Raw genomic sequence first — 16,150 nt, 5'->3', positions numbered from 1 at the left:
AAAGAAAACATAGCTATGTTAAGAGGCTTCCTTCTAGGATAAAAATAGATGGACACACACAGGAACTGAAAATCCCTCACTTCAGTTTGCTTTTTCTGTTTGATTTCTTTTTATTCTCTCTCACCTTGCTGGTCCCATCTTCTATCCCAAATGAATAGTTGTATTTCCCATCATAGCTTAGTTCTTTTTCAAGGCAAGATATTTTGAACTTTAAAAGAAGAAGAAGAAAAAAAAAACAACATTCTAGGAGTGGTGTTTTTTTTTTTTCTTTTTTTTTTTTTTCTTTTTTTCCCAGTGAATAAACCAGCAAACTCCCTTAAGGAAAAATTGAATGTTTAATTTTGCAGTGGAAGCCTTGCAAAATCAGGTTTTCATTTCCGCTGACTGCTTTGAGTGGAAAACTGCATAAACATGAATACATATGGTGCACGCGCACACACACACACATATATATAAATATATATATACTGGTTTCTCAGCTGCTGAATACCTGCAGCTTGATATTGCAGCTTAAGCTTTAGAAGTGAAGTTTTGCCAGAGTGGATCTTAAATTAGGAGATAACACAGAAGATAAATTCTTCCTTGGCATCGTTCCTTTCAGTTCAACCAGTTACAGACAGGCTTCCTGCTTGTTTAGCTAGCAGCCCTGAATGTTTGGCTTCTAGAAACACAGCTCTGAAAGACAGGAGGATGAACAGTTGACGCTCATCTTAACGAAAAGAGGTAGCAAGGAGAGAAAGTGCCACTTATTGCATTAGAGGAAGGGGAGCAGGGGTTAAGGTGTACGGGCTGGGCTGCCCTCCTGCATGCACTACATCTTCATCACTTCTGTGCTTCCTAGAAGTTGAGCAGCACCTAGCTTCTTTTAAAAAGTAATTAAAAAAAAAAAAAAAAAAAAAAAAAAAGAGGCTCAAAGAGATGAGGAAGCCCTTTCTACCAGGAATTGGAGGCTGGGGAGCTGCCGCGTCGCCGCCTGCCCAAAGCCCCCCCGGCCCAGCTGCAGCCTATCTGCCGCAAACATCACAGCCGTGGCCGTTTGCCCAGAAACAGCATCGGCAGCCGGAGCCCTCACACGGAAGGAAGCCGGAGTGAGCCCCAGCGAGCCAGCAGGGCCACCGCCAGCCCCCAGCACCGGCCCAGTGCTGGGGAGAGACGGGCAGCTGGCCATGGGGAGAAGAGCATTGCCCATAAACATCGCTGCTGCTTTCGTAGGTGATGAGGCTTTCCTCTGCTTCCTGCCCTCAGAAAGGGCTCGTTAGCAGCTCCTGCTCAGCGCCAGCTCTCGCTCTGTGCAGCCTAACACATGGGCTGAATTAGGAACAGGAAAGATGGTTTCGTCCTCGGCATTAAGATAATGTCACAAGCTTTGCGTTAATGTTCAGGTTTTAAGCTTTTCTGGGTAGGTATCCAGCAGCAGGCAGGTTTGACAGGGAATTGAACAGACAAGTGAATTTTAACCAGACCAAAATTTATGTTCCCCACCCCGTACTAGAGAAAGAAGCCTGATAGAGCTGCAGGCCACACCTACAAACTATGTTTCTTGTTTGCTTTTTCTACTACCCAATATTTTCAAAATACTTGCAAAATGCCTTATATGAGTTCTCCCAGGTACGGAAATGCCTGCAAGAAGTCATGCCAACTGCTATTCCTGATAGGGAATGCTGTAAAAGCACACAGTCATGAGGTGTTTATCGAATCTTCCAAATGCTGAGAAAATCAAAACTGGGGAATGGATACGTGAGACTTCAAACACAAATTTAGCAAAGGTTTAAGGAGCACCACAGATGCTCTCAGATTCAGAGTCAAGTTGGCTACTTCTCTTTGAGTAACAGCTAATCTGCACTAGATTTATCATTTTATCTAGGCTTTGTCAACACTGGCTGCACCCCAAGAAGAGTGCTTGTGTGGTTATCTGTGACTGTGCTGAGTTGCTTCTTTAACTAATTCAAAAGTCTGCAAGACAAAGTCACATAAGCGAATTATTATTGTTATTATTTTTTTCATAAAAAGTGAGATCGGAACCTGTCAGGTTTAAGGGTGTCTTGCCAGCGTGTTCAAATGTGGATATAAGCTGGGGCTGGGTCAGCCTAGAGCCGTTGAAATCATGACTGGGGGAAGAGTGTCATATGCCATTGTGCTTCCATGAAACCATGAGGTCTTCCTTTCATTTCCACAGCAGATACTGTTGGTGTCTCAGCCAGCAGGCACCTACTCCTCAATCCTCTCTGTTAATGGGGATAGAGGAGTTTAGAGAAACTCTGGTCCCTCTGCAAGCAGTCGTCAGCCATGGAAGTGCTTTCTTCTTCCCAGGATTCGTTTGGAGATGCATTCCCAAGAGATGCATCAGACCCCTCAGAGATGTGGCTGGCTGCCAGGGGCCATGCTCCTGGTCCCTGCCATCTGGGCAGCAGAAGCCACTCCATGCTGTGTTGGTAACAGCTCTCCGGTGGAGACAGCAAGTCTGGGAGCATTTTTTCTTTAGATTGGCATAATTTGGCCATAATGCCTCATATAGACGCAGATCCTCACTGAGGCCCCATTCTTGCAAATATTTATGCCCGTGAGTAATTTCAAGAGCATTAGTAAATAGTTGAGTGGGATGGCTCCTGGGCTCACAGCACACACTACAGGGAGCAATCCTTTTTCAAGAGGGGTTTATATACATGCTTAAATGTCTTTTGCAGTAAGGATGGACTTAAGTATGCACTTAAGTGCTTTTCGGAAGTGAGGGATGAGAATTTCCCCACTGTCTGGCTTCCATTTTATTTGCTGTCTATTGACTGATATTTTGTGAGAGTTGCCCAGACTCTCTGTGTAAAATTAATGGTTGAATATTTTGATTTCTGATTATATTTGCAGTTCTTCCTCCTTCTAAATATAATAAAAGACATTACAACCATTATTCTCTTTTACATTTGTTGCATATAAAAACACATTCCAGCACTGAGACCTGAAAGATCAGCTTTTTCCTAAAGCACATTTTGTCTGACTTATAAAAGTTTTACGAGTTATAAAACCCCTGAAACAATAAGTTTCTGATGGAAATGATGACTAGAGCAAAAGTAACAGGTGTTGATATAATACTCCTAAAAGCAAGGGATGTGGAAATCTAGCTCAGCTAAAAATATGCACAATTTTATTTCTTCATATTACATTAATACCTTAGTTCTTCAGGCTAAACAGCAGCAGGAGATCATAGGGATCCTGGGTGAGTTTTTGCCTCAGCTTGTGAGCTCTTAGCAGACAATGTGTTTGCATTTAAGAGCAAGCAGCTTCCTTGAGAGCTCACACTACATCCTCAGCTGGTGTAAACTAGCATAGACCTAAAGAAGCTGGGGGAGATGATTTAATAATATTTAAACACAATAAGACACGTCTCTGTTTTGAATTGTGTAATTCAGTGCAGCCTAACGTGAGTTTATTGATGTGGCGGTCTTTATGAGTACTGTCAGGCTATAGGAAAAAACGGGCAAATCCCCCCAGCTAACCTGTTTAGGCTGGGTTTGCCCATACGTCTTTGATCCCCAGGATCCACATGTTAGTGAAACCTGCATTTACAGCGTAGGCATATGGACAACTAATCACACTAGCCCCAGGCCTAGGCAACACCTCCCATAGGCTGATAACTGGCACTTTACTAGACCTTGCCCCCAGCCTTGCACACAGAAAGGATTTGAAAACCATCCTGGGGAACAGGGCACAGCCAGAGGATGTGAGTCCCTCATTTAGCAAAGCACCCCGAACACAAAAAGCAGCATGATAAAACCTAGAGGTACATCCAACTTGTGCACTTCCAACTGAGGTGCTCCAGTGAAGCACTTCAGCATCCTGCTGGGTCCCTCAGACCTCCCGGCAGCGATAGAGAACCTCCTGGATCAGGGGCCTGCCTCTGCTCCAGGGTGATGGGGGAAGCTGGGGTGCTCAGCTAAGGAGTCTATATGAGGCATCTGAAGTTGGCTGGCATGTGTACCCCTGCTGTGCTGCTTGACTAGACTCTGTCTTCCCTTCCTATGGGGGACGCCATGTATCATTATGTCTTCTTTCACATGTTTCTCTCCTTGTCTTCACATTCCTTGCTCATAAACTGCAGGAAACTGTCCCAGCTGAGTTGTTTTAAGACACGCATTTGTGACATATATATATATATATATATATATATATGTACTTTGCTCTGCCTGAGCAGAGCTAGGACTTTAGTTTCTGCTACCATTGCATGCCAGGTGCTCGGGGAAGTGATGCAGTATTAGCCTGCTACGGGGGCTTCCCTGCCTGCTGATGAGGGCCATGTACATTTGTGTTCCATTAGAGGCTCTGATAAGCACTTCCCCAAAAGGGCCAGCCTGACTGATTGTTGAACACCCCTCACGGGGAGGAATATAAATACAATAATGAACTACAAATAAATATCATGAACTAGGAACTGATCATTACTTTGATTTCTTTCCTAGCTGAATGCATCCAGCTGTGACATCCATTTTTTTTCCAAGCCCTGAGTATGACTCAGCAGTGCCCCTTGAGATTTGTGTTGGACACAAGTCCTCTGTTTGCTGCTTTAACTGTTTGTTCCTGATGGCTTGCTGTGGAAATTATTGTACAGAATTGGTGATTGATGAATCAGTGCTCTGTAGGGAATCCCCTTCAACCCCTCTTGGATTGACTCATCTTCCTGCTCATCAGGCCCACCTGCTCGAGGCATAACTGTGGTATAACTCCACTCTCCCCTACATGGCTGAGGATCCTAACTGGGGTGGCACATGCTGCCTGCTGACACTATGGAACTGGGTTGTTTGTCGACCTTGGCTTTGTGTCTCATGACTTGCTCAGCTCTGAACAATCCTAAATGAGTGTTAATCTAGGAGGTACCTGAACTGCATCAGCTCTCGCTAAAGTGGTACAGACAGAAGACGACCCTCATCAGTGGGTTTTATGTGTGGGCAGGTCAGTGAAGTATCCTCACAAATGAAACCAAAAGGAACAGCTCTGTGATGTTTTTAAAATATCCTTCTATTCCTCCAGAAGAAGAGAGAGAGAAGTCAAATTAGAAAGGACATGATAGATGGCTGAGAAACCAGAAAGTCCTCTTAAAGGCTGTGCTGTGAGATTTCAATCTTTTTTTTTTCTTTTTTCCTTTTTTTCCTTTATTTTTCTTAATTGTGCTGATTTATTTGTATTTACGTGGGCCTGTGGTGAGAGTCTCTGGAGTTCCTGTATCAGTCAAGAGTAATCACAATGTAGTTAGATGGTAACCATGCTTGAGACGTAATGAACACGGGTGATCGGGTTCCTACGAGAAAAATTAGTGATTCAAAACAGAAGTTGAGGCTTTTCACATCTAAGGTTCCTCTCTCTCCTCTCCAAGCACTGAGAAAGGCCCATCAGAGAAAGCAAGAAGATGGCTTCTGAATCAGAATCATGCATCTAAATTGCACAGTGAAAACCCTAAAGATGCAGTGGAGTAGAACAGTTTTCGGGATGCGATGATGAAAGAGATTTTTACAGGACTGGCTCACTAATATGTGTATGGAGTTTGCCCTAAGTTTCAAGCAGAGATCACTGCTCAGACACAGCACTGGTAGACTGTTTTGGGAGAAAATTTATGCAAGTTGAAGGTAGTAATGTTGAAAGAGCAAGGTTTCTGGGTGCTAGAAGAATGAGGAAAGGGAGAAAGAAGGAAATACAAATCTCTAGCCTGGGAAGACAGTTTACAGATGAACCAGTATGACTGGCAGGCATAATCAAGAAATAGATGGTTTCAGCACAGTCCATCCAGCTTAGAAAAGACCAGATCCCAGTCCTAATGCAGGATGTAAATAATCACTATTACAGCACATGTGGAGCCTGCCAGATGTTTCATCTCTAGCTTTCACCAGAAGTTTTCTTCAGAGACCTGGGAGCATGAGGCTGAGTCTGCTGGGTGAAGTGAGCATGAGTCTTCCCAGTGACTTATGGGAGGTATCTAAGCGTCGAGGAAGAGTGGGGGCTTGTAGGTACACACTGAAGCTTTCTCCTTTCCTGCTCATGGGGATGTCGTGCCCCTGGTACAAGTGAAGGTGAAAATGTGTACCTAGAGCTCATAAGGAGGAGACCAGTTTCCTTGTGTGGACCAGTGATGGGGGGCACACCTGGATCCCATGACATGGATGTCACGTCTCTGAGCAGCTCGAGGAACCTTCCTGCCAGTCCTCATCTGTGTCTGATGGAGCCATTGCTTTTGTGTCCTTTGGGAATGTTTCTTCTGTCAGTCAGTCTATCTCATGCCTGTGACTTCTTAGAAAAGGAATTTTCTCTGGAGGTGTTTTGTGTGTTTTTTTGTTTGTTTGTTTGTTTGTTTGTTTGTTTTTCGCTGAAGAAAATAAGAAAAAATAGAAAATCCATTGAAATTGGCAACTTTTTACTTCTAACGACAAGGCATTATACCAGCAGTATCAGCAGCTGATACTTTTTTTTTTTCCTCAACAAGATTTCAGGCTGATTGAATAATTGAATTAGTAATGTATAGTGTGAGTGAAATTTTTGGACATTTTGGCCTTGGACTAATATTGAAAGTAAATTAGGGAAAAGTTCTAGTTGACTTCAATTAGGCCAATGCTGAGCAGTTTTGAAAATCTCACATGAAGGTCCCTGGGGCAGGGACTCTACTTTGCTCTGACTCTGTGCCTTCCCAGCATTGCTGTGACATTGCTTGAATGCATTCAGTGTTGTGCAATATGTTTTTACATATCTCTGGCAGTCTCTTTTTTTCAGAAAGCCTGGAAATTAGGGGTAGGGGAGGAAGGCACTCAGATGGTGAAAGTAGGGACTATTGCTCCTTTTGTCCTGGTCTTTAAATTCAGCTAAGGCCAGTTAAGTGCTGCCATATCCAGCCTAACAAAATCTAAGGCTTTAATTCCCTTTCACAGCGCATTTAAATTAACAAATAAACCCATCCTCATACCCCTGGGCAGTCTCCACATAAGATAGGACAGGTAGCAGAGCAGTAGGCACCACTGCAACATCAGCAGGACTTAGACATCCCCTCCAGCCCATACAGCCTTAGGGAGCTCAAGGGTAATCACGAGGGCTTTGCAAGTTTGTACAGACAACTGCAGGGCTTTAAAGTAAAGTGAAGGTTTCCCACTCCCACTAAGCTGCAGAAGCTAAATATATCCTTCCTGTTTACTCTGTGTGAATTTAGACTAAGCTCCAGTCTATCAAACAAAACGCATCTCTGGCGTCTCAGCCCAACAAGGAGCAGCACAGCCCTGGTTAGTAATACAGCATCGTCTGACTGCCTCTGCCAAAGCTGGCAACAAAACTCGCTCCAGGCAAGTTCAGGGGACAGCTGGTGATATCTGGATCAAATCAGCTCTGTGGTTTAGCTTAGACTTAAGGGATAAGGCATATGCTAATGGTCTTTCTCTCTCCTTTTTAGGTAAGCATTTCCATTTGTAATGAGCCATCTATTTGGGAGGCTGCAGACTGGGTTTAGAGAGAGGGCCTAGGACATGTTTGGCCTTCTCGAAGATTTACTTTCCAGCTTCTCCATTTGTGGTAGACTGACAGCTGAATGTCTCATATCTAACTTTTCTGTTTTTCTTAATGTGTTTTTATTTATTTATTTATTTATCTGAATCTTTCTGTGCATGGTGGAAACTTGTCATAATCCATTGAGACCCTCTGCCTCTCAGTCAGAGTGTAGAATTAGACCCAGTAATCACGGATGCTCTGGTTTATTCTCTACCCAAAACAAGCATCTTTTGTGAGGAAAGGGTCACAGGATGATGATTTCTCTTTGTAAGCAGATGTGAGGAACATGAAAAAAACTCCTAACAGCCAATCCAGAAATGACCAGAGGCGCTATTTTGCAATACAGAGTGCATGACTTAGTAAATCCAAACCTCTCTAATGTAACATAGTTATCCCTTCCCTACCTCTCCTTTTGTCTTAAAAAAAAAAAAAAAAAAAAGGCCAAATTTTTATTTAAGAAACACTATCAAAGATTTAATGATTGTACCATTGGCCATAGTTCAAACAATACAGGCAGGAAAGAATGTACAGCTGTCAAGTGTAAACAGAAATGGGTACAGCTCAGAAGTGCTTCAGACAAATCATTGTATGTCATCGGCTGGTTTTAATTAAGAGCAGACCAAATATTCTCTCCCTCCCCCCTCCTTCTTTCTTCTTCCCCCTTTTCTTCCCCCCCCCCCCCCCCCCCAAGTAACTTTAAACAAAATGATTTGTACTGTATTGTCTTATTGGTGTCTGTCCTTGTGGAAGTAAGCAAATGAATATGGAAATAGCTTCACTCAAAGTTCAAAGCATATTATGACATCCCAAGGAGACCACAAGATTGTAATCTGAAAACTGCAGCAGCAATAGGTTAGGCTTGCACCTTCCCACTTTCTGCCTGGTAAGTTTTGCTTCAAGAACAGATTCCTATCATATTGCTTCATGTTCTTATTTAAATCACTGCCTTGGATGCAGATTTCAGGTTGACCATCTCAACCAAGTGAGTTCTCACCGTTATCTGCTCCATGCTAGCATCAGGTCTGACAGGAGGGAAACTGATTTGCAATATATCCTGTTTTCAGAAATGACACTTTAACCACTGCTCAGACTCTTCTGGGTGGGCCTGAGCCAGAGGCAATACAAAGGAACTGAGGAAAGAAGACATGATGCACATATTTGATTTTATTTATTTATTTTACGTTAGCCTCTCTGGATTGACCTGCTTGTGGTTTTGGTATTGCTGCTACTACAAATCTCTTCTGATGTTGGGACTTCAAAAGCAACATTCACCAGTAAATATGTTGTAGTTAAGGACCTGACACTGAGGAAATACCCCTAGAGTTACTCCTCTCCTAGTGCTGCAGCACAGAATCTATTCTCTGAATGTACCAAATGGGTTTCTTGTGTTGCATTGTATTTAGGGCAAGCTTCTTCCTTCTTTTTTTTTTTTTTTTCAAACAGCAAGGCAGTTTTATTTCCAAAGCAACAACACTATAACACTATGGCCTGCATACATATTTGTAACCATTTTGAAGGGTACCCAGGAGAAGAAAGCATTCTGTCACAGTCTAAAGTGGAGCAGGCCTGATCAACAACATGCACTTTGACTCAAGAGAGGAGAAATGCAGTCTCCACAATGAAAGAAATTATAATAGATGTTCGGGTTTACTTGCCAGCTCACCCTATGTCTCTTTGCTGTGAAGGACACCAGTAATAGCAATAGTAATCATGCTATTGATGCTACATAATGAAATGATTGTAGGGTGCTGGGGGTGAAAACAAAAACAAAAACAAAAACACTGCATAAATCTGTATTACAATGACAACAGGATGGACATCCTGTAAGGAGGCACTCCTACATCTACAAATAAATAGGTGGTCAGTGCTTTCTTAACCTGCTCAATATTGCCGGTGTTAAAAGTCCAAATCTTCTGGTCACCAGCCTTTTTTTTTTCTTTTTTTTTTTTTCTTTTTTTTTTCTTTTTTTTGTTACCCTCAACCAAGCCCGAAAGGGTGCTTTTTCCTTGGAGAACAGTTTATAGTTTCCCACATAAAAAGAATTCTTGGTACACATCATCTCATGTGCTAACGACCACAGAAAAGAGTAGACGTCATTAGCAAATACAGTGTCGGTTATTTCCATATTTGCTCATAATGAAGAAGAAGAAGCAATGAGAAAAACTCAGCTAATTTGTGCCCACCAGTAGCTCCATACCAGTGCTGATGAATGAAAACTGCAGACAGGCTTCATCTGCATAGGATTTCCAAAACCTCTGGGGGATTGCTAGTTAAATAAATCTTTTTCATCTAACATATTATGGAAAAATTCTTAGTCCCTAAATCACCTAGAAAACAAAACATCTCCCACAGGATAGTTGACATAGTTTTTATTTTTTTTTACAACGCTAAATTTTAGCTAAAAATCTATGACCTGCAAAATGCAAAGTAGTTCTTGGTTTCTCAGTGCACTTGGGTACAAATCTACCTCACAACCAAAGCTGAGGTAACATTTTTTCTAGATGTTAGGTGGAGGCTATTGTACAGGTTCTTTTACTATACAGGACATGTGCTACAGCTGTGTAGTTAGCAAAATGTCTTCTGATCTAGCTCCTTCAGCAGTTAGGCGAGAGGGTGGTTGGTTTGCTTTGTTTTTGCACTGGCCCCTTACTTACAGTCAACTAATGCTAAATATAGTGTATGAATCTCTGCACAAGGGCTAAACCACATATTTCATTCTCCTTTTCTACATGCCTTTCTCCCCCAAAGAGGATAGTAATCGCAAAACAATGGTTTGGAAGCTAAAACTTTAACAATTTTACTAAGGCTATGTGGAGAGACAGGAGATCAGTCTTGACTCTGTCCCTACAAACAGCCTAACTCATACCAGTTCTGAGACAAAAAAGAAGAGAGGAGAAATGCAAACAACCATAGAAACATGAGATGAATTAAGAAGACATATGGAGATCTTCGTGAAATACGGTCTCTAAATTTACTAGGAAACATGTTTCCTATTTGCTTCACACATTCAAATGTCTGTTTTGTATGCAGCAGAAACAGATTTACTTGATATTCTGCATGGGGTTAATGTAATATGTATATTAATTTACGAAACATAACTCCGCACTGCACGTGTGTATTTTGAACTTTAATTATTACAGTTATATATAATATGCATGGATTATATATTATCTTTATTGCATAATGCTCGTATCAGGTTTGGTAAGGAAGCCAACATTTCTACCAAGGAACACAGACAGAGGCCCCCCAGATGGATCAGAAGAACTGCCTGAAAAAAAGCCATACTATTTTACAAGACTCAGAAGCCCAGTAAAACTTCTCTACATCCTCATGCAGCCTCCCAACAGAAAATAAAAATCCTTTATTAAATAATGTGGCCCTTTAGGGAGACGTATATGACATCATCTGAACAAATGTATTTGATGAATAATGCATCAGGATGCACCACTCTGTGAGTGTGATTATGGAGCTTGCTGTGTGGGAGGCCTCCAAAATGGACAAGTTTTCTACCTTCATTTTCTATTGGAAGATAAAGAGGTTCTTAGGTTTTCTGAAAAACGGGGAGGTATATTTCCCTCTGAAACCAACAAGACCCTCTGCTTGAGAAGGCTTACTCTTACAAACCTGCAGAAGTATTATGTCACTTTCAGAGCTGTTTCTCACTTTTTTTTTTTTAAAAGAAGACTAAGACAAAACAACACCAGTATTGGGAGAAAATCAAATGAAAGAATCAGTTAGTTTCATAAGTCATCAAATTCCTCTTTTTTTTTTTTTATTTTTATTCTTTTTCCCTCTCAGCTTATTCTGTTAAAGTAGAATGCAGCAGTTATTATGTTCCACAATTACACCAATTTCATCAAAGTTTAAGTAAAAATACACCTTGTATTACTGCATATGAGTAAGCAAGGGGCAAAAATCTGCATCTACACAATGTCTCTTGTGAATATGTGGGGAGCTCTGGGATGATCCTAGCACAGAATAGAAAAATTTTGAGAGGTGGTTTCTGATAATAGTAGCTGACTGATTTTTCTTTTCCTATTATTGCAGGTCTTCTTTCTGAAAATCACAGGACAGTGCTTTAGGAAGAATAAGATCAGCTTTTAACACATGCTTAAAAAAAAAGACACAGGCTTAAAAAAGAAAAGAACAACAATCTGAAAAATCCAGAAAATCTCTTCCTTCTTGTTTATCTAAAGAAATTAAAGATCAGGGAATATTCCCAAAGGTAATCAACATTCTGTGTATTGTTTTCATTGGCTTGGGTTTGTATTTGAAGCTCTATATTTAACAAGCCATCCTGAGAAGGCTCAATAGCCATGGCTAATGGCAATGGAAACAATTTCCCCTTGTGGTGTCTGTGCTGGGGCTGCTGTCGCAGTAAGCCTCGAGCTTTGATGTCTGCCTGACACCGTTCAGAAGCATTACATTAATTAGGAATATAGAACTGAGGACTATTGCCACGTTAATTGAAAGCTCCTACTGATGCCTGCTGGAGGCTCCCCCCAGCTTTCTCAGGCACTGCAGCCTGTTTCAGCAGGATGAGTTACAATATTTGCAGAAGCTTCAGTTTTATTGCCATGTGATCGCTGCACAGAAACAGATGTGAGGAGGAGGCTCATCCCTCCAAGCTGTCCCAAAATCTGTGGCACATGGACTCTGGTGCTGAGGTCAGCCTTGCGGGTCCATCATTAGCACTCCAATGAGGTTAACTCCCTCCTCTGCCATTGCTCTGTGTCTTGCCTGAGAACTGATGCGGCGTGCCCTTGTCGCACAAGGTTTGTCTGGGGTGGGTGCTCCCCATGCTCACTCTGCACTGACCCATGGTCTCGTCCAGAGGCTGCTCCTGATGGGGGGAGACCATCCCTTGTCTTGCTACCCCAGGGTTTCAAGAGCCAGCAGAGATTCCCCAGAAATATATGAAAGTGAATGCTGTCCACCCACTAGACCTCTGTAAGAGCTTTACAGGATTTTTGGAGCCCTAGCTCAGCACAGAGGACACAAGGGTTTCACTCCAAATAAAATAGGAAGAACTTCTCCAGCCATTTTGGCACTAGGAAATTTTTCAGTTCAGCTAAAAATCCAAACAGAGAAAGATTGAATGTTTCTGGGGTTTAATTGCAAAGTACTGAGTTACTGTGTCACACAGTAGTGTACTACTTGAAATATCACTACGCTCTGCAGCAACCAGCTGGCAGCTTTTCCACGGCGTGTGTGCAATGAGTTGTAATCACCAATCTGATTTTAATAGACAATCTATCAGTGTTGAAAAGGAATAAAAAGAAAAAAAGGCACCCACTGTTTCTTTAGGGAAGACATCAGCAAATAAAACATGCAGGAACACTTTGTACAGAGGGTCTTTTTAATATCATATAGGCTTTACAAATGTAATTTAGAAAATCACCCAAATCACAACCTTTAAAAAAAAGTATTTCAATGGCTGATTAAGAACTTCTAGAAATAGAAGAAGTGAGAGTAAACTGTGGAAACTTGTATTGCCACTCCTGTGGCAACACAGGTAAGACATGTAGGATGTTTTCAAGCTTTGGTTTTCAAGGGTGGGGAAAACGTTTGAAGCTAAAACTAAAGAAATAGATAAACCTCCAAAATATGAACAAAAAGCACATTCCTGTCAGAAAAGTTCTGCCTCACAGCTACGCTGGTTTGGTTGCCCCATGTCTTACTTCTTAGCGTACATGAGAATTTCGTCAGTAAGCTACATGTACCATGACGCATAATGGGGGATTTCCCACCTTACACCCTGCACCCTCACCTTCTTCCCATTAACAGTGTGAGCTGGGAGATGTGGTCTGGCAAGGATGTCTAGTCAACAGTTTACTGGAAATAGAAGTACTTGAACTACACCTCTCTGTGAAATGGTGCTCTAGATTATCCAGCCTAAAAAAAAAAAAAAAAAAATATATATATATATATATATATATTAATTTTTGGCCTTAAAACTATAAGAATATTGAGATTTGGATTGTCACCAAATATATATATATGTCACATATATATATATCATTTTTACTCTCTCTAGTTCAAAGAGCATAGCTACTGTGAAATCCTATTTCTGTGAGATTCAAACATTGTTATCACAGGTTAAAAAATCATGAGCATTGAAAAAGAGCAAGCCCATCCTAACAGTTACACATAAAGAACAGTCATATGTGTTCTCTAAATGACAGCATAAGCTAACAAAAAATGGCCCAAATTAGTTATGTTTCTATACTTTTGAGGGTCTGGATTTATTAGAAATGATTTAGTTAGAATCTACAGAGTTCAACAAAGAGCTTTGTCCTTTTTCCAGTGGAATTTCTGCTCAATTTACTATTTCTGTGCAATTTGTTAAGTATATTCTCTACTCTTGTACGCAGTTATTTTTACTTGATGCATTTTTCCTGTTCTTCTTCAATTACATTTCTAAATACAGTCAACATCATTGGCCTTCTTACTCAGAAGCCAAGCAAAATCCAAGAAAATGGTTGTTTCATCTTGCAGTAAACAGAATGGGTCAGAGGTGAAGACTACTGCATCATCAGGGAACTCAAGGCAGATACACAAAGGGCAAGCCTTGCCCTCAGAAACCCCACAGTGTTGTAAGCCTCATGACAATATCGCACTACCAAAGTTATTTTCTAATCTCAATTTTGTGCAACAAGTTTAAGAGAAAAAGGTGTAAGAGTTAATTTGGATAGTGGGGGATGTATGACCAGAATTCACGTTGTGTCCCTGTAATAGCAATGGAAAGATTTCAAGTTGGAGTTCAGAAGTCATGTCAAATGCCAGCTCCATCAAAAAATCAGTCTTCATTGAGGTTAGGTAGTACATGGCCAGGTTGAGGATGTGGGGCTGAACCCAGGGGAGGGATACAGCACTGTGAGGCATGCCAAGAGCTGTGTTCCTGAGGCAGGACCCTCAAAGGCCAGACCTGGTGGAAGAGGACCACCTAAAATGGCCTGCAGGAAATGTGGTGTTGCATGGCTATTGCAACACTTTGGGATCTGAGGTTAGACTGAAGATCCAGCTAAGAGGTAGACCAGTCCTTTCTCAGAAAAATAAATAAGAAGAAAATTGTAAGGTTGCTCTTCCCTACAAGTTCTCCACCTGAGAAGAGTAAATCTCCTCTTCAAGATTTGGAGTAGCAACATGGAGCAAATTGTCCACTTTTCCATGAAAGGACATTAAGCATTTGAATAAATTGCAGAGCATTTAGGGGACAGGAAAGTTGCCTATTCACTCCTTTGGGGCCAAAGAAGTTTGCATAAAAGACTGCAGTATTTTGTGAATAACCTAGTGAAACATTCAGGCCTGGGACCTGGAGCCTGCAGGTAAGCACCTGCACCTCAAGGTTGTGGAGTCATTGTTGGACTCTTTCTGGCCCAGTGTATAATAGCAACTCAGAAACTCAACTCTTTTTAAAAAGCATATATATTTAACTCTACATAAACATTAGGCAGGAATGACTTCACCCCCTGCCCTCGCCAAGATGAAATGTTTTCCTATCTGGTACATCCAGTCTAGCCATAAAATTTGGTTCTTACACCTTGCTTCTTCTCAGTGTCCTGAAGTATAAAATGCCGTACTGTGATAGGGAATTGATTCTGTCTAGAGTTCAGCCCACACAATTCAACTGTTAACTTAACATTATTAAATGGCTCTTCCAGTCCACCAGGAAGTATTAGAGGGTTGTAGGTTAAAGAGCTTTTACAGTTATCTAGTGTTTAATTGAACAAGCCACTACGTGTATCACTTAGACATTTGTTATCAGAGAAAGTATTAGCATATGCTTTTACATTGAGGGTATGCAGAGTGCCACGTGCCTGTCATATTTAATGTGGTAATAAATGTACAAGAGTACATGTATATTGAATTCTCATATTCGTAAATGCGGTTGGATGGAAGGTGTGTACTTTGTTTAATACCCTTTACCAAGCGCTTCTTAAACAATCAATATTTCATATGTCATAATTGCATTTTATGTTTAAATTGAATGGAGCAAATTGGAGTGGTAGTAAAACTTTGGCTCTTCATTGAAGGGGTGCATTAGTCAGGGGAGCACTGGTGGATGAGTATAGATATTGGACTTGGAATATGTCTGACAGCACCAGCTGGTGGAGCTGCCAGTGTTCAACCCACCTTGCTTCACAATGGGGCTCCTACCTGTAGCCTCCTCCAAAACAGCAGGCAGCTACCATCCAGAGGTTTACCCCAACCCTGATGAATCCAGAGGATGTTATTTCACTTACTTCGTCCACATTTGGGTGACCCTTCTAGCATCAGCTATAGGTAAGAGTGAGAGAGTGACTTTGACTCCTTTCTTTCTTATTTGAATTGCACATCGCTGCTTTATTCACTGACAGCTTAGCTCAGTCCCAGCAGAAATCCCAAAAATGTTTTTCACTGGTTTGCATTGCATTAGGATTAGGCTGGACTATTCACAACAAAGTGCCTATTGACATTTCAAAAGTATGATAAAATATCTCCACAACAAAAGATTATGCACATTCAAAACATGGAATTGTAGAGGAACACACAAGGTACCGTGCACAGCATCATGCGTGAGATATTACTTAAACTACTCACACAACCACAGGAACAGCTTGAACCTCTCTGACTATAACACTTGCTGTTTTGATTTGCTGCA

The sequence above is a fragment of the Anas platyrhynchos genome, chromosome 1 (assembly GCF_047663525.1).
Source record: "Anas platyrhynchos isolate ZD024472 breed Pekin duck chromosome 1, IASCAAS_PekinDuck_T2T, whole genome shotgun sequence".
Lineage (NCBI taxonomy): Eukaryota > Metazoa > Chordata > Aves > Anseriformes > Anatidae > Anas > Anas platyrhynchos.
The sequence above is the reverse complement of the archived record's forward strand: the minus strand, read 5'-3'. Positions refer to the sequence as shown.